Below are 20,388 nucleotides of genomic sequence, written 5' to 3'. Positions count from 1 at the left end.
TGGTAACAAGCTGGGAACACTGCATTACCAATTGAATCCAGGTTCAAGTGCACATGAACTGAATTTGCCCTTAGATTAAAAACCAATATGAAGTTGATAAATTACATGCAGCCGATTTCCATATAAATAGGTTCACTGCAGTTGCATTATTATGGCTTTCAAATCAAGACGTAATCACAAAGTCATAGCACAGTATTTCTTAGCTTGTTCTGATGACTTCTAAGTTGGTTTATTGCGCTGGAAACAGTGTAAGGTTAAAATGTTCATGCCTGTGTTCACATGCCTCCATATCCTTATTTCTTCTCCATTTCTGTAACCTCCTCCATCCCCATCAATACACTGAGGTACCTAAGCTCATCAAACTCTGGTTTCATAAGCCTCCAGCCTCATTATCATCGGCTCTTTCCCAAAAATATGCTTGATTTAAAAATTGTTCGAACAATAATAACAAGTTAAAATTTGTCATTGCATAATTACATCTCGCTCAATATGGTCTGAAGTGCCACACTACACTTTAAATTACAGGTTATATTTGTAATATTTATTTTATTTAATGTCAAGCATACATTCCAAGGACTTTTACATAGAGTAATAGAGTCATAGAGGTCTACAGCACGGAAACAGGCCCTTCAGCCCAACTTGCCCATGCCAGCCATTTTTCACAGTTTAACCTAGTCCCATTTACCTGTGTTTGGTCCATATCCCTCCATACCTATCCCATCCATGAACCTGTCCAGATGTTTCTAAATGACAAAACTGTACTTGATTTCACCACTATCTCTGGTAGCCCATTCAAGGTACTCACCACTCTGTGTGAAGAAGGTGACCCCCTGGAACCTGTGCGCTCTAGTTTTAGACTCCCCTACCATGGGAAAAGCTGTTTCCTATATACCTTACCTAATCCTCTTTTGATTTTATATAGCTCTATAAAGTCATCCCTCATTCTCCTAAGTACGAGGGAAAACAATCTCAGCCTATCCAAACTCTCTTTATAACGCAAGCCTTCCAAACCAAATAGCATCCTTGTAAATCTTTTCTGCACTCTTTCTAGTTTAACAATAACCCATACAGTAGGATGACCAGAACTGTATGCAATACTCCTAATGTGGCCTCATCAATATCTTGTACAACCTCAACAAGACGCCCCACCTCCTATAATCAATACCCTGACCAATGATAGCTCACAAGCAGAAAGCCTTCTTCACCACCTGTCTACCTGTAACTCCACTTTCAAGGAGCTATGAACCTGTCTGGCTAGATCTCTTTGCTCTGTAACACTCCTCAGGGCTCTATTATTGACTGAGTAAATCCTGCCCTTGGTTTGTTTTACCAAAATGCAACACTTTACATTTATTGAAATTGAACTCCATCTTCTATCCCTTAGTCCACTGGCCCAGTTGATCCAGATCTCACTGCAAATCTCAGATAACCTTCTTCAGAGTTCACTCTACCAACGATCTTGGTGTAATTCACAAACTCACCAACCATGCCTCCTAGATTCTCATCTAAATCACTTATATGAATGATGGATAATAGTGGACCCAGCGCCGATCCCTGTGGAACACTGCTAGGCCTCCAATCTAACACCACCTTCTGTCTTCTACCGTCAAGTCAATTTTGCATCCCTTTCGCTGGCTCTCCCTGGATCCTGTGAGATGTAACCTTACTCTTTAACCTACTTTGTCAAAGGCCTTACTAAAGTTCATGTAAACAGCCTCTACCGCACTGCCTTCATTGACTTTCTCGGTCAACCCTTCAAAAAATACCCAATCAAATTCACAAAACATGACTTCCCATGCACAAAGCCATGCTGACTATCCCAAATCAGTCCTTCCCTCTCCAAATGCCTGTAGATCCCATCTCCCAGAATCTGCTCTGACAGCTTACTCACCATAGACATCGGGCTCACCAGTCTGTAGTTTCCAGGCATTTCCCTGCAGCCTTTCTGAAATAATGGTACAACATTAGCCACTCTCTAACCTTCGGGCACTTTGTCTGTGGCTCTGGATGATACAAATATCTTCAATAGTGGCCCCGCAATTTCCTCCCTCGCCTCCCACAAAGTCCTGGGAAACACTTCATCAGGTCCCAGGGATTTATGTCTACCGTAATGCGTTTTAGGACTTCCAGCACCTACACTTTCATAATGAAGAGGTGTTGGAACTCTTAAAACACATTAAGGTCGATAAACATGATTTACCATGCGACAGTGCATAACAGCAGGAAGCTCTTAGACAAAGGCCTTTCCTGATTGTGACTTTGCAGCAATAACCCAAAGCTTTAGTGCATCTTTCAGAATGTAGTCTTGGGATTTGGAAAATGCCAGTCTATAGACCTCCATCATGGAAAGTCAATATATTCCATGTAGACCCTGAAGAGCATCTTTCATGGAATTGATGGTTCTCCGGCAACAGTGATATTTCTCATAGAATGTGTCACTGGGAAGAGCCCAGAGAGCATGTGTTATAGTGCTGCTTGAACAAAATATGCTGTGTCTCTTACCAAACAGATATTCCAGAAGGACGTGTGTGACCATCTGTCTGTTTCACAGCTACCTCAAGAGCAGCGTGTGAAGGCTTGAGTATCCACATCTGCATAAGAATCAAAGTTGTTGAGCGTTTTCCCCAGAAGGTTCCTTGTGCATAATGAACTTGTCCTTATATTATTGAAAGCTGAAATGGAGACACAACAATAAAATAAACTCAAAGAAGTGCGGATCCTGGAAAGTTAAAACAAAACCAGATGATGCTGGAGTAAATCAGCAAGTCCAGCAGCATCTCTGGAGAGAAAAACAGAGATAACGTTTCGAGTCCAGTGACACGGTGTCAAAACAGTTCTGATGAAGAGTCCATAAGACCATAAGGTGTAGGAGCAGAAATTAGGGCCATCGGGTCTGCTCTGCCATTCAATCACGGCTAATAAGTTTATCAACACCATTCACCCGCTTTGTCCCCATTACCCTTGATCCCTTTGATACTCAAGAACTTATTTATCTCAATCTTAAATATGCTCAATGACCTGGCTTCCACAGCCTTTTGTGGGAATGAATTCCATAGATTCATCACTCTCTGGCTGAAGAATTTTCTCCTTATCTCTGTTTTTAAAAAAATCTTCCCTTTACTCTAAGGCAATGCCCTCCGGTCCTAATCTCACTGACCAATGGAAACATCTTTCCAGCATTTACTCTGTCCAGGCCATTCTGTATTCTGTAAGTTTCAATCCGATCACCCCTCATCCTTCTAAATTCCATCAAGTATAAACCCAGAGTCCGCAAACATTCCTCATATGTTAAGCTTTTCATTCCTGGGACCGTTCTCATGAACCTCCTCTGTACATACTGCAGGGCCCTAACCTTCAGGCACTTCGCCTGTGGCTCTGGATGATACAAATATCTTCAATAGTGGCCCCGCAATTTCCTCCCTCGCCTCCCACAAAGTCCTGGGATACACTTCATCAGGTCCCAGGGATTTATGTCTACCGTAATCCCTTCCTGAGATATGGGGCCCAAATCTTCTCACAATACTCTAATTGTGGTCTGACCAGAGCCTTATAGAGCCTCAGAAGTACATCCTTGATTCTATATTCAAGTCCTCTCAAAGGAAATGCCGTCATTGCATTTGCCTTCCTAACCACTGACTCAACATGTAAGTTTACCTTGAGAGAATCCTGGACTAGAACTCCAAAGTCTCTTTGCACTTCAATCTTCTGAATTTTCTCCCCATTTAGAAAATAGTCCATGCTTTTATGCTTCCCATCAGGATGTATGACATCACCCTTCCCCATATTGTACTCCATCTGCCATTTCTTTGCCCACTCTCCTAACCTGTCCAAATCCTTCTGCAGCCTCCCCACCTCCTCAATGCTACCTGTCCCTCTACCTATCTTTGTATCATCTGCAAACCTAGACAGAATGCCCTGAGTGCCTTCATCCAGATCATTAGTGTATAAAGTGAAACATTGTGGTCACAACACTGAGCCTTGCGGTACACCATTTATCACTGGCTGCCATCCGAAGAAGGACCCTTTTATCCACAGTCTCTGCTTTCTGCCAGACAGTCAAGCTTCTATCAAGGCTATCCCCCTGCTCTGACATCATGAGCCCTTATCTTACTCAGTAGCCACATGTGTGGCAACTTGCCAAAGGCCTTCTTGAAGCCTTGGGAAATAACATCCATTAGCTCTCCTTGGTCTAATCTGCTCGTTACTTCTTCAAAGCATTCAAGCAAATTTGTCAGGGCATGACTTCCCTTGATGAAACCATGCTGACTTTGCCCTATTTTACCATGCACTGAAATCACTGGAGTCAAAATGTTCCCTCTGTTTTCTTTCTCCATAGATGTTGCCAGACTTGTTGAGTTTCTCCAGCACTAACTATTTTTGAAGCGAGTACCATAGTTTATTCGGAAGGCATGTCACTTCTTATTAGAAAGGGATTTATACGCACCGGTAAAAATATCTTACTTTAATTTATAAAAACCTGGTGAGACTGCATCTGTGAATAGTCTGCAATTTTGTTTCCCTTCCCTAGGCAAAGAATATTGTATAGAGGGAGTGAAGCAGAGGTTCACCAGATTATTTTCTGGAATGGTGGGGCTACCCTATGAGGAGAGACTAGTTTTGCATTCTGTTGAGTTTAGAAGAATGAGACATAATCCAATTTAGGGCCCTTAAAGATCAACAAAGTCACCTCAGTGGAACTACAGGAGATGGGAGAGATACTAAATGAATACTTTCACATTGGTTTTGACTGTGGAGAAAAAGATATAGGTGAGGGAATTCAGGGAAATAAATATTGATCTTTTGAAACAGCCCATGTTACAGAAGAGAGAGTGCTGTAGGTCTTAAAAAACTTAAAGGTGTATAAATCTCCAGGATCTGATCAAGTGCTTTCCAGGATATTGTGGGAAGTTAGGGACAAAATTGCAGAGCTCTGAGCAGAGACTTTATATCATCTAAAGCCATATGTGAAGTGGAGAACTGGACAGTGGCTCATGTTATACCTTTATTTAAGAAAGGCTGGATGGAGACTCCAGGGAACTATTGGTAGGTGACATCAGTGGTGGTTAACTTATTGGAGGTGATTCTGAGAGATAGGATTTAATGCATTTGGAGAGACAAGGACTGATAAAGGATGGTCAGCATGGCTTTGTGAATTATAAATCTGTCTCACAAACTTGATTAAGTTTTTTGAGGACATAACCAAAAAGATTGATGAGGGCAGAGTGGTAGATGTTGCCGACACGGACTTTAGTAAAGCCTTTAACAATGTTCTACAACGTCGCTGAATTGGTAAGGCTAGATCACATGGGATTCAAGCAGAGCCTGTCAATTGGATACAAAATTGGCTTGATGGTAAAAGACAGTTGGTGGTGGTGGACGGTTGTGTTTCAGACTGGAGGCCTGTGACCAGTGATGTTCCACAGTGTCTGGTGCTGGGTCCACTTTGTTTGTCATTTATATAAGTGATTTGGATGAGAATTTAGAAGCCCTGGTTAGTAAGTTTGTGGATGAACACAAAATTGGTGGCTTAGTGGACCGTGAAGAAGGTAATCTAGGATTACAAGGGATCTTGAATAATTAGGCCAATGGGCTGAGGAGTGGCAGATGGAGCTTAATTTGGAGAAAAACGAGGGGTTGCATTTTGGTAAAGCAAACAAGGACAGGTCTTATACAGTTAATGGGAGGGTCCTGGGTAGTGATGTCAAACAGACAGACCTAGGGGTTCAGGCACATAATACTTTGAAAATCACATCACAGAGGACAGCATGGTTAAGAAGACATTTAGCAGGCTTGTTCCTATTGCCTTCATACTTTGAGTATCGGGGTTGGGACATCATGGCGAAGCCATGTGTAAAGTACTATGTACAATTTTGGTCACCGTACAATAGGAAGGATATTGTTAAATTAGGGAAGGTTCAGAAATGATTTATCAGGATGTTGCTGGGATTGGAGGGTTTGAGTTATAGGAGAAGCTGGATAGGCTAGAAACCTTTTCATTGGAGCATAGAACATTACAGTGCAGTACATGCCCTTCAGCTCTCGACGTTGCGCTGACCTGTAGAACCAATCTGAAGCCTATCTATCCTGCACAATTCAATTTTCATTCATATGTTTATTCAATGACTATTTAAATGCCCTTAAAGTTAGTAAGTCTACTACAGTTGCAGGTAGGGCGTTCCATGCCCCTATTACTCTCTGAGCAAAGAAACTACTTCTGATATCTGTCCTCTATCTATCACCCCTCAATTCAAAGCCATGTCCCCTTGTGCTAGCCATCACCATCTAAAACAAAGAATCTCACTGTCCATTCTATCTACCCTTCTGATTATCTTCTCTGTCTCAATTGTCACCTCTCAACCTTCTTCTCTCTAATGAAAACAGCCTCAAGTCCCTCAGAATTTCCTCATAAGACCTTCCCTCCATATCAGGCAACATCCTAGTAAATTTCCTCTGAACCCCTTCCAAAGCTTCCACGTCCTTCCTATAGGATAGGAGGTTGAGGGGTGACCTTATACAAGTTTGTAAAATCAGGCAGAGCATGGATAAAGGGAATAACAAACGTTTTTTTCCTAAGGGTAGGGGAGTTCAAAGTTAGTGGGCATATTTTTTAAGGTGACAGGATAAAGCTATAAAAGGAACCTGAAAAAAATGTTTTCACACAGAGGATAGTTCATGCGTAGAATGAACTGTCAGAGGATGTGGTAGATGCAGTTACAGTTACAACATTTAAGAGATATTTGGACAGGTACGTGAATAGGAAAGGTTTTGAGGGATATGGGCCAAATGCAGGCAAGTGGGACTAGTTTCGTTTGGGAAACTTGTAGCATGGGCGAGTTGGACCAAATGGCCTGTTTCCATGCTGTATGTGTCTGTGACTCTAAACTTACAAAATTCTTGAAGGATTGCACAGGCTAGATGCAGAAGTTATGTCTCCCATACTGGTGAGAGGTTAGGGTATCTCAAACCGTGAGGAACATGGTTTTAGAAGAAGATAGACCGGAAATGACTGAGGTAAAGAATTGCTTCACTCAGAGGGTTGTGAGGCTTGTGAATTTCCTTCCCTCAGGATAACCAAAGCTCAGTCACTGAGTTTTTTACAGGCAAAGATTGACAGATTTTGAGAGACAAATGAGATGAAAGGGAAATGGGTCATGAGGGAAATGGCATTGAGGTCGATGATCAGCCATGATCTGGAATGGTGGAGCAAGCATAAGGGGCAGAATGGCATCTTCCTGCTCCTATATTTCTGTCTGTTGATAAGTAGGACCCAGCTCATTACCAACCAAGTTACGACTTGATCTTTGCTTTAAAAAATTCTGAAAATGAGGTGGTCTAGCAACTAACTTCAATAGCATACCGTTAGTGGCCATGTCTGCTAGTCACCTGCCTTTGTCTTAATCTATTAAACTCACTTGCTAAACCTCTCTACCCCTCCATTTCTCTCCCATTAATGTTTTCCTTAAAAACTATTGCATTGGCCAAACCTAGGTCACCTGTCTGCAAAGTTACCGATGGGTCTTTGTATCAAATTGTGTTTGACAACTTGTTCTGTGGAGGACATATATCAAGGGTGCTATGTAACTTCAGGATGCTGTTCATGTAATAATTCAATTGAAAGCAGAGGGTCTTACCTTCTGATTCCCCAAAACGTGCCTATCATCTACCAACTAGGCATGAGTCACAGTGTAATGGAATACTCTCTAGTTGCCTGGATGAGTGTTGCTCCAACATCACCTAAGGAATTCAGCAACTTCCAGAAGAAGCAATCCTTTTGATCCACCCTGAACACTGAACTAAGCTTTCATCCCACTCCAATACCTAAGCACAACAGCAGCAGTATGTGCCATCGATAACCAGCACTGTGACTATTTCACAAGGATCACTACCAGCACTTTCCAAACCCAGGACTGCTAGTAACCAGCAGCTGCAGAAGATACATGGGAACATCACCAACTGCAATGTCCCCTTCCAAACTGCACACTATCCTGACTCAGAGCTATATTGTCTTTCCTTCACTGGATCAGAGTCCTGGAGCTCTTTCCCTGACAGTACTGTGGTTGTACCTATTCAACATAGACTGCAACCATTCAAGAAACATCAAAGATGGATGATAAGTCCTGCCCTAAGCAGTTTTGCCAACATTCATGAGTGTATTGTAGAACAGAAATGTCAATAGACAATAGGGTGAATATGGGATGGACAGCAAGGAGGTGCTGAATGACTGGGTTTTCACACAAGTCAAGCCTTGCCTTTGTCATTTTGGAAGAGTTCTACACCGTGGTTATTGGAAGTCAGGAGACCAGCTTAAAGTGTTTCAAGGCTTCCCAAGTCAATTTGCAATCAACAGAGTATTTCTGATTTGTAGTCACTGCTGTTAATGTAACCAACTTGGTCGCAGTAAGATTCTCTGCTTTCCTTTGGAATAGTTCTAAGGGATCCATCAGCTGAACGAACCAATCCCATTGGCTCACCTCCCACAATTGGAATGTCAGGTCAAAATCATTCAGTGAGTCAAACTTCTGATCTGTTCCAAGTCTCACTATCATCGTGGAATCACAAACTTGCTACAGTGTCAATCGAGGCCATTTGGTCCATCGTGCCTGCACTGGTTCTATTACTAATTTCCAATCTCCAGCCTATTCCCCATATCTCTGCAAACCATTTCTATCCAAATAATCATCAAAAGCCCTCTTGACTGCCTGTTATGGGTTTGATTTATGTCCATATGCCAGCAGTATTTTGGCTTTTTAATACATTAAGAACATGATAAAATATAACTTGGTGGAAAAATATTGCAGCATTAATGATGCATATGTTTATCAATGTGTAAAGAAAGCCAACAAATTAAGTGATGAAGAGATATAGGACATGTTGTAAATCTCCAAGACTTGCTGATTGTATTACTCTTTAGCTCCTTAAACTCTACATAAATGTCATTCTCATTCTCCACCTCCCTGATACTTTTAAGATCTTGTTGGATTTGCAAATTAATTATCCCTTAAATGGACCACAGAAAGTTACAGTTTATTATGTTTGTAATGGTGGGGCAATTGTTCACGTGGCATCAATTGACATCGCTGGGTCAGTAAATAAACATTTTAAATGGTTTGACCTCATTCCTATGGGCAGTAATTGCTTAAAAAGTTTAAAAATTATTACTTTTTCATATATTTCTGTTAGGTAATTGTTCTTTCTTTCTTTCTTAAGTAAAACCTCCTTTCTCTCTTTCAGATAAGAAATTAAACCATGGTCCATCTATTCTTTCAGGAACCTACAATATATCCCATCGCATTCTGTCAAAGAAAAACAAAAGACTTCTCCCTCATGTCCTTGCCAGTGTTTATCCTTCAGTCAAATTCACTTCACCAGGAAAAAAAGGATTAGTTGGTCTAGACTGCATCACTGTTTGGGAACAGATTGGTTGCTTTCTTCGAGCAGTGACTACAATCAAAAGTGCTTCACTGAGTTCTCCTGTAGTCATGGAAAGCACCATATAAATGGAAGTCTGTGCTCTAGTGTCTGCCAGGATGGCACAGTACTCAATGGTTAACACTGCTACCCCACAGCGCCAGGGACCCCGGTTTGATTCTATCTTCAGGTGACTGTTTGGGTGGAGTTTGCACATTTTCCTGTGTCTGTATGGGTTTCATCCCACGGTCCAACCGTGTGCATGTTAGGTGGATTGGCTATGCTAAATTGCCCATAGTGTCCATGGATGTGCAGGCTAGATGGATTAGCCATGGGAAATGGGGGGATAGGGTGTCGCGGGAGTAGAGTGGTGCTGGAAAAGCACAGCAGTTCAGGCAGCATTCCAGCACCACTCTACTTCAGAATCTGGTTTCCAGCATCTGCAGTCATTGTTTTTACCCGGATAGGGTGTTACGGTGGGGTGCTCTTTGGTGCTCTTGAGTCAGTGTGAACTCGATGGGCTGAATGGTCTGCTTCTATACTGTTGCAAGTCTATGATTCTTCTGTACTGGGTTTTATTTGAATTCAAAAAAATTGCCTCTTAACCATTTTGGCCATTTCTTTCCCGTCTCAGTGGTTAAGAAGATGTTTCTATTATTGAGTAAAGTGTCCGATGCTTTGATGGTCTTGCTGCATTGATATCAGCTCAAGCTCCCACCAATTCAGGTGGAAAATTGAAATTGTGAGCAGAAGGGTGAAGGAAAGGCTTGAATCAGGGTGACCACTGTGGGCTGCTTTGCTCCAGCATAAAACAGCATCATACTCCCTGATATACATTTAGTTTCTAGTTATACTTCAAACCTACATCCAGAACAAAGTGTTCACTCCACACGTTTTGATGATGGACAGCCAAGATCAAGCATGTGAGTAAATCTTTGATCTGTGTTATATTTGACCTTGACTCCAAAATTGCATTATCATATTCAGACTAACAATTTTGCATCTCTGATATTGATCTACACCTAATAATGGATTATATATAATGCAATATAGTATTACTTAAATAGGCCTCTGAGCATCCCAAAGTGCTTTGGAGCAATGCTTTGATACTGAAATATCTCAAGAGGGAGTGGCCAAATGATTGGTCAAATACATAAGTTTTAAGGAACGTCTTAAAGGAGGAGAGAGGGAAGCAAACACTGAATAGATGAGAGTGGAAATTCTACAGGATTGAGGTGATGACAGCCACCCATTTGGAATTGGAGAATTGCAGAGATCTTGGAGGACTGTGCAAGTCAGGAAATAAATTCTACCTTAAATGTTATTTTAGGATTCACGTATAATCTTCTATCTGTACAGAGACACCGAGTCATAGAGTAATACAGCATGAAAACAAGCCCTTCGGCCCAAACCAGTCCATGCTGACCATGGTGCCCACTCAGTTAGTTCCAATTGCCTGCATTTGATCCATATCCCTCGAAACCCTTCCCATCCATGTATTTATCCAAATGTTGCTATTGTAGCTGCCTCAACCACTTTCTCTAGCAGCCCATTCCACATACGCACCACTCTCTGTGTGAAGACGTTACCCGTCGGGTTCTTCTTAAATCTTTCCTCTCCCACCTTAAACCTATGCCCTCTCTATCCCTGGGAATAAAACTATATGCATTCATCCTATCTGTGCCCCTCATGATTTTATACACCTCGCAAGTCGCCCCTCATTCTCTTACATTCCAAGGAATAAAGTCCTATCCTGGACAACCTCTCCTTATAACTCAGGTCTACTAGTCCTGGCAACATCCTCGTAAATCTTCTTTGCATTCTTTCCAGTTTAACTATGTCCTACACCAAATGCAGTCTCATCAACGACTTATGCAACTGGTAATTCCCTTCATTTCCACTATTTTTGTCTTTTTCCCCATCTGATTCTCCACCTCCTTTGGTCCAACCTCAAAACATGCAGATGCTTTTTGAGTTAGATTAAATTGTTTGCTTAATTGACTTTTCTGTTTAACTGTGGGCGGCACGGTGGCACAGTGGTTAGCACTGCTGCCTCACAGCGCCAGAGACCCGGGTTCAATTCCCGACTCAGGCGACTGACTGTGTGGAGTTTGCACATTCTCCCCGTGTCTGCGTGGGTTTCCTCCGGGTGCTCCGGTTTCCTCCCACAGTCACAAAGATGTGCGGGTCAGGTGAATTGGCCATGCTATATTGCCCATAGTGTTAGGTTAAAGGGGTAAATGTAGGGGTATGGGTGGGTTGCGCTTCGGCGGGTCGGTGTGGACTTGTTGGGCCGAAGGGCCTGTTTCCACACTGTAAGTAATCTAATCTAAAAAAAAACTGTTCAAAAGCTTTCAGGGCATCATGACGTGCAATTAAGGAGAGTTGTTCAACAACCATATCAGAATATTCTTGCAGCTTCAATAATAAAACTCTGACAAATACAACCACAGGAGACATTACTGAAGTGGAATCAATTAACAAGTTCATAGCACTGGAACTCAGTGTTGATGAAGAGCACAATAATGATGCTGTAGCAGTTGGTGCTTGGTTGATGTGTGGAACCTCTGACATGGGAAAGCACTCAGAACCAACTGCATTGTTCCACTTTGCTCTGGATGGTCATCACAATATTAGCCCTGGCTCAGTGCCTGCACTCTTGCCTCTGAGTCAGAGATATAAGTGTTCCCGAGATACGTGATCTGAGCTGACACTCACTTCAGTACTGCACGGTAATATTTTTATATTTCCAAGAATTAATTAATGGATGCTTGAGTCAGCATTTGTTGTCCATCCCTACTTGCCCAGAGAGCAGTTAAGAGTCAGCCACATCACTCTGGACCTGGGGTGACATGTCGACCAGACCATGTAAGGACAGTAGTTTCCTTCCCTGAAGGACATTTGCGAACCAAATGGATTTTCTGACAATCAATAATGTTTGGCCAAAAAAAAATCAAAGAATTGCAGATGCTGGAATTCAGAAACAAAATCAGAAATTGTTGGAGAAACTCAGCAGGTCAGGCATCATCTGTGGAGAGAAAGGAGAGTCTAACAATCCATCTTCAGAACTGATCAACAAAATTTCACAGGCATCATTCATCTCTTAATTGCAAATTTTGATTGAATTCAATTGCCATCGTCAATCGTAGTAGGATTTTAACTTAACTCTCCAGGATATTGTCAGGGCTGCGAGATTAACAGTCTAGTGATAATACCATCCCCTCTGAAGTAACTTGTCTGGTAAAAGCACAGAGTTGCTTCCCTAAAAGGGCTTAGTGAACCAAATGAATTTTTATGGCAATTGACAATGATTACGCGATCATCATTAAGAGTCTTAATTTGTATATTGAATTGAGGTTTCACAAGCTTTTATGGTGGGATTTAAATCCCACATCCCCACATCATCAAACTGTAGCTCTGGATTTCTCATCATGTGGCATCATCACTACACCAGAACCTTTTGTACATGAAAGTCCTGCCTTCCCACTCAGTCGACCATGAAAGATTCCATGACAGAGAGAAATTGTGCCATTGTATCCTGGAAAGTGCAGGGAAATTAGCAAATGGGAAAGTTAGAGTTGCAGAGTTGAGGTTAGCCTGAGTGGGATGCTCTTCGGAGTATTGGTATGGATTCGATGGACTGAATGGCCTGCTTCCACACTGCAGGAAATCTATTCTAATTTTGAAAAGGAGTAGGTGAGTTCTCCTTTCTTAATCTTTTCCAAAGAAAAGTTGATGTGAAATCTTTGCCCTCTTTCTTACCCCTTCATAGGTCCAGCAATTTCTGTCTTTCGTTGAATTCTCCCTTGTGTCCTGGACCCAGGTTTGTTCCGAGACTAACATCAACAACACATTATATGCTGGGGTCTAGATTAGACTGGTGCTGGAAAAGCACAGCAGATCAGGCAGCATCCGAGGAGCAGGAAAATCGATGTTTTGGGCAAAAGTCCTTCATCAGGAATGGAGGCAGGGAGCCTCTGTGGTGGAGAGATAAATGGGAATGGGGTGGGGCTGGGGAGAAGGTAGCAAAGAGTACTATAGGTGGATGGGGGTGGGGATGGAGGTGATAGGCCGGAGAGGAGGGTGGGGGAAGGTCAGGTCTGTTTCAGAACATGGTTGAAAAGCTTCAGGGCAGAGGAGATGACTTGGGGGTTGCAGTGAGAGAGAGAGAGACTCACTGAGATTCTTGTGGAGAGAGGAGGAGAACTTCTTCAAGGTAGGCATCCTCCTCCCTCCACAAGAATCTCAGTGAGTCTCTCTCTCTCTCACTGCAACCCCCGGTCATCTCCTCTGCCCTGAAGCTTTTCAACCATGTTCTGAAACAGACCTGACCTTCCCCCACCCTCCTCTCCGACCTATCACCTCTATCCGCACTCCCATCCACCTATTGTACTCTTTGCTACCTTCTCGCCGGCTCCACCACCTCCCCCTCCCCTCCCCCATTTATCTCTGTACCCTGGAAGCTCCTCGCCTCCATTCCTGATAAAGGGCTTTTTCCCGAAACGTCGATTTTCCTGCTCCTCGGATGCTGCCTGACCTGCTGTGCTTTTCCAGCAACACTCTAATCTAAACTCTGGTCTCCAGCATCTGCAGTCCTCACTTTTGCCTATACGTTATATGCTCCTTGCCATTGCTGTGGGAAATTACTGGGTGCAAATCGTCTGTTGTCTTTCTTAATTTAAAACAGTGAGTACATCTCGAAAAGTACTTCGTTTGCTACCAAGTGCTTTGGGAAAGTCCTAAGGTTGTGAAGGTTGCTGTAAAGGAAAGTAATTCCATGTATTTTTTTTTATTTGATGTTGCACGCCCTGAACATTCCTGTGACCAGTTTGTTGTTATAGCTGTGTACTTGCGGACTGGCGTCTATGAAGCAGCTTCCAACATCTCCTCAGCAGATTCCCCTTGATGAAGATAGGAATTAGAGGTTTCATTTTATATACAGTACTGTGCCAGTGAAAACTGTTCAAACTAATTTTGATAATTAAACTGCTTCACTTACTCAACTGAATCTGTTCGATAGGAAGAGAAAGCAGAATGGATTAGTTATATTAAGAATGCAGGTGCATTCCTCACTCATCTTCTGTGTAGTACTTCCCTCTGTGCATTTGTTCAAGAATTGTCTATTAACTGTCAGACCCAGGGGGCAGAGCTGATTAAATCATCACACCCCTCAACACAATAAGACAGACATTACCAATTATCTAACATTCCTCTGGGTGATACTAATTAAATAAGCGCACTGACTTGTTAAGTCACCTTCCTTGCCCTTCTGGGAATGGGCATGGCTGCATCATTCCCACCATGGCTTGACGTCTTTTCTGAGTCACGACATAATGACACATTACAGCAAGTGTGTATTGCATTCACTGGGACTCTTTGAGTGTCATGGTAAGCTTCAACAGAACTGAAAATGGAAAGGTACAAAACCACACCTGATTCAAAACTGACAAACATTCCCAAGGAGAGCTGTGTGCAACTTGAAATGTTAACTCTGTTTATGTCCTACAAAAGACTAAACACACCCACCAACAGGTTCAGGAACAGGTTCTTCCCTGCTGTTATTAGACTGCTGAATGGACCTCTCTAATTTCAAATCTAATAGTGATCTTACTTTGTGCAGTTGCTATGCATCTGTAACTTGTCTGCCTGTTTCAACACCCTTTCATCTGTATTTCCTCATATGTTATAACCTGTCTGTATAATATGCACAACAAAGCTTTTCACTGTATTTAGGTACATATGACAGAAACAAATCAAATCAAATCAAATGCTGAGAGATCTGCTGAGCTTTTCCACCCACTGACCCAGGGCCGGATGCTGGTAGGTGGGATTAGATTGGATTGGGATATCTGGTCGGCATGGACAGGTTGGACCAAAGGGTCTGTTTCCGTGCTGTACATTTCTATGACTCTATGACTCTATAAATTCTATTTCAGACGCATATATGACATATCCTCAACATATCAGTTTATCCCGTTATTAAGTTTACACATCCAGGACTACCCTTTTTTTCCAACCAAATCACTTAGAATATAAAAAAAGGCAGTGAGGAGGTGTTGCCCTTACCACAAAATGAACTGATTCTGGAATTTGCAAAGTGCAAGCTTTCTGGGAGAGGAGAAATTTAATTTGGACTCTCTTCCTGACAGTCTGTATGGTTATTCTTTGCTTCTGCTCCTTCTCATTTTATGTCAGAATGGAAATGCAGTCAGCACTTTAAAGGAGACCTATCAGAAACCTACCCCAGAAATTGTTCCATTTGGTAAGTGGAGAGTGATGTAGCATCCTGTGTGTGATTACTGATCCTCAGAAAATCTAATACACTGTTTTCAGTGTTGATGGTATTATGAACTGTCTGGGTTGACTTTCATGTCACTAATTTTATCAATTGCACATTACTGAGAGATGTGCAATCCTTAATGACCATCAGCAAAGACAATCTAGCCCTCTCTTGCAACATAAACATTGGCATGGACCAGTTACACTACTTGACCTGTTTCTAGCTGCACATTCTATGCAGTGAAAATTTACATAGCTGCAGTGCATAAAAATAGAACATTACGTATTAAAATGCAATTGTTGATCTTCATAAGAGATGCTGTAATATTGAAGGGAACAGAGCCTGAATATTCCTGTCAGCGAGGCACTGCCAGTGGAGTTTAATATATTTTTATTGAGGCAGTGGCCGCTGAAGACTGAAGTCAGTCCCAAATATAGAAAAGCAGACCAGATATTTACAAGGGAAGATTAGTTATGTTGCTGGAATAGTCACCAGTTATTTAGACTAATGATTTATCTAAGGTGCTTAATTCCAATTGATTGAAGTCAACTGGAATTAAAACTCTCATGCTTCAATAAATATTTTTTCTGATATATAATTAAGTTAGTTTTAACAAGCATAACTTTACCATATGCAGTGAGGAGAATGTGATTATGTTTAAAAAAACAATAATTTTGATGTTTGGATGATAAAATAGAGGCATATGGGGTTAGTTACCTTTCTGAAAGGTAAAATAAATAATCAAACGAGACAGTCTTTCCAGAAAATGTGCATAATTCATTATGTGTTAGAGATTAAGAGCCTCCTGGTGTGATTGGAGTATTTAGTATTTGCCCCACCTATTATAATAGGTGGGGCAAATATTAACTTATTTTAGGTTCAGGTTAATTAAGGATTGAGTTTAACTCAAAAAACCCAGAGATTAAAGGTCTTAAGGGAGTTTTAGTGGAAGAATGATTGGAGTCAGAATAAATATAGTTTCTCTCCCATAAATGATTATACACCATTTCAAGTATAGTTACGTCTGTAAATATCGATATCTTGGAGGTTATTACTGACCAGAAACTAAACTGGACTCACCATAAAAACACTATAGCTACAAGGCCAAGTCAGAGGCGAGGAATCTTGCAGAGAGTAACTCACCTCCTACCTCCCCAAAGCATATCCACTATCTATAAGGTACTAGTCAGGAGTGTGATGGAATACTCCTCATTTGCCTCAATGAATGCAGCTCCGACAACACTCAAGAAACTTGACACCATCCAGGACAAAGTAGCCTGCTTAATTGGCACCATATCTACAAATACCCACTTCCTCTACCATCAACACTCAGTAGCAGCAGCGTGCGCTACCTACAAGATGCACTACAGAAATTCACGCACGGTGGCTCAGTGGTTAGCACTGCTGCCTCACAGTGCCAGGGACCCAGGTTTGATTCCAAACTCAGGTGACTGTCTATACGGAGTTTGCACATTTTCCCGTGTCTACGTGGATTTGCTCCGGTTTCTTCCCACAGTCCAAAGATGTGTGGGTGTGGTGAAAGGGTTAAAATTATGTCCCAATACATGTGTGAATCTAACCGGAATGGAGGTGTTGCTTAGTCCCGTGTGAATCTTATTACACACCTCCCCGTGTGAATCTTCTTATCTGCATGTAACCAGAATGGAATGTGTTTTTTAGCCTTGCTCTGCTGTTCACATGAATGTTTATATCTGGAAAAGAGTATATCAGCTGGAAAAGTCTCCAGTTCGGTGAGTCTGCTCCGGGGTTACGTTTAACCGCCGAGCGTGGGTTGTTGGCAACCGCTCTACGAGAACTGACGGCTCCCAGTTCCGGTAACATGTAGAGTGAGTATAGGCCAGACCCGGGAGTCTGCTCCGGGGTTACGTTTAACCGCCGAGCGTGGGTTGTTGGCAACCGCTCTACGAGAACTGACGGCTCCCAGTTCCGGTAACATGTAGAGTGAGTATAGGCCAGACCCGGGAGTCTGCTCCGGGGTTACGTTTAACCGCCGAGCGTGGGTTGTTGGCAACCGCTCTACGAGAACTGACGGCTCCCAGTTCCGGTAACATGTAGAGTGAGTATAAGCCAGACCCGGGAGTCTGCTCCGGGGTTACGTTTAACCGCCGAGCGTGGGTTGTTGGCAACCGCTCTACGAGAACTGACGGCTCCCAGTTCCGGTAACATGTAGAGTGAGTATAAGCCAGACCCGTTGTAAGTATGAGACCTGGTTGTGGCGACGCTGCGGGGAATAAAATGCTCATATTCTAGCAGACTCGCCTCTTGGTCGTTTGTTCTGTGTCAGACTACTCTCCTACGAACCTGACCTTGAGAATTTTTAAAAACATTTTTGGCGCTGCGAGCAGGGTCAATCGCAATTGAGGAGAGATTTTGATACAGAACAATGTTTTGGAAAAAGACTAAGAAACCAGAAGAACAAACTGTGGAGGTCCCGACCGTCCCGGGATGGCATGGACCGTGGCATGACGTGGCAGTTTGTTTGAGAAATGGTGGGGGGCGACCGGAGGAACCCCAGGGTCGCTGCTGTCCACCCTTGAGAGGATCCCAGTCCTGCCGAAGAACCCCTTGCCTGGGGTACAGCGGAGGATGTGGGCATGTCCAAAAAGCTGAAGCGGAGTTAACAGAATTGAATGGGGTTGAACTGAACTGAACTGAGTGGAACTGAACTGAATTGAACTGAAGTGAATCAAATTGAACGGAACAAAATGGAACTGAGCTAAATTGAATTGAAATGGACGGAACTGAATTGAACACAATTGAATTGAACTGAACAGACCTGAACTGAGCTGAATTGAACTACACTGAATTGACTGAACTGAAATTAACTGAAACGAATTGAACTGAATTAAGCATAATGTAACACATGTATTGGGCCAAGCAGTGGAATGTGGTGTAAAATTATGTCCCAACACATGTGTGAATCATAATGTAACACATGTATTGGGCCAAGCAGTGGAATGTGGTGAAAGGGTTAAAATTATGTCCCAATATATGTGTGAATCTAACCGGAATGGAGGTGTTGCTTAGTCCCGTGTGAATCTTATTACACACCTCCCCGTGTGAATCTTCTTATCTGCATGTAACCAGAATGGAATGTGTTTTTTAGCCTTGCTCTGCTGTTCACATGAATGTTTATATCTGGAAAAGAGTATATCAGCTGGAAAAGTCTCCAGTTCGGTGAGTCTGCTCCGGGGTTACGTTTAACCGCCGAGCGTGGGTTGTTGGCAACCGCTCTACGAGAACTGACGGCTCCCAGTTCCGGTAACATGTAGAGTGAGTATAAGCCAGACCCGGGAGTCTGCTCCGGGGTTACGTTTAACCGCCGAGCGTGGGTTGTTGGCAACCGCTCTACGAGAACTGACGGCTCCCAGTTCCGGTAACATGTAGAGTGAGTATAAGCCAGACCCGGGAGTCTGCTCCGGGGTTACGTTTAACCGCCGAGCGTGGGTTGTTGGCAACCGCTCTACGAGAACTGACGGCTCCCAGTTCCGGTAACATGTAGAGTGAGTATAAGCCAGACCCGGGAGTCTGCTCCGGGGTTACGTTTAACCGCCGAGCGTGGGTTGTTGGCAACCGCTCTACGAGAACTGACGGCTCCCAGTTCCGGTAACATGTAGAGTGAGTATAAGCCAGACCCGTTGTAAGTATGAGACCTGGTTGTGGCGACGCTGCGGGGAATAAAATGCTCATATTCTAGCAGACTCGCCTCTTGGTCGTTTGTTCTGTGTCAGACTACTCTCCTACGAACCTGACCTTGAGAATTTTTTAAAACAGTGGGTTAGGTGGATTGGCCATGCTAAGTTGCCCATAGTGTTCAGAGGTGTGTTAGTTAGGGGTAAATGTATGGTAAATGATTTGAGGAATGGGTTTAGGTGGGATACTCTTCGGAGGGGTGGCATGGACTTGTTGGACTGAAGGGCCTGTTTCCACACTGTAGGGATTCTATGATGATCCTTAAACAGCACCTTCAAAACCATGATAACTTCATCTAGAAGGACTACAGTCACAGATATATAGGAACATCACTAACTGCAAGTTCCCTTCAAAGCCATGCATCATTCTGACACTCCTCAGTGTTACTCCTTTAATTCGCTGGGTCAAAATCCTGGAATCCCCTCCCAAACACTTCAAGAAAACAGCTCATCACCACTTTCTCCAGGGCAACTAGGGAGAGACAATAATTGTTGACACATTCTCTGAATGAATATGAAAGAAGTAGAAAAACATTCTTTGTGCAATCTCCAAACCAGAAGTGTTTGGTTAGATATCTGCAAGTTTCTTTAGAAGCTTCAGAAAATCTAAGATGTCATGAACTTCATGATTCACAGAAAGAAAAGGGGGAAAATCAGCTTATTCAAGCGTAACAATTTAATATAGAGAGATAAATACTCAAGCTTTCATTGTTTGTAACAGATACTTTAGATTTATTTAATTTTGTTGCTTGTACCGAGGTAGTGAAAAGTGGATTGTGTCGTTATTTTCCAGTACTATTTTGGATTGTGGAATAAATTACTGCATATATTACATAAATGATCAAATACTGAATAAGATAGTATTACACTGATATTACTAAAACAAAAACAAATGTGCACCTTTCACTTTCTGTAGCCTTCACCCTCTCTGCTCCTTCAATTGCTAGCATCTCTGAAATCATCCAAGGGTCCTGAAATTGTGGTCTT

This window comes from Chiloscyllium plagiosum, unplaced genomic scaffold, assembly GCF_037043375.1.
Source record: "Chiloscyllium plagiosum isolate Xiang-an unplaced genomic scaffold, Cpla_swu_hap1 HiC_scaffold_11, whole genome shotgun sequence".
Classification (NCBI taxonomy): domain Eukaryota; kingdom Metazoa; phylum Chordata; class Chondrichthyes; order Orectolobiformes; family Hemiscylliidae; genus Chiloscyllium; species Chiloscyllium plagiosum.
The sequence above is the reverse complement of the archived record's forward strand: the minus strand, read 5'-3'. Positions refer to the sequence as shown.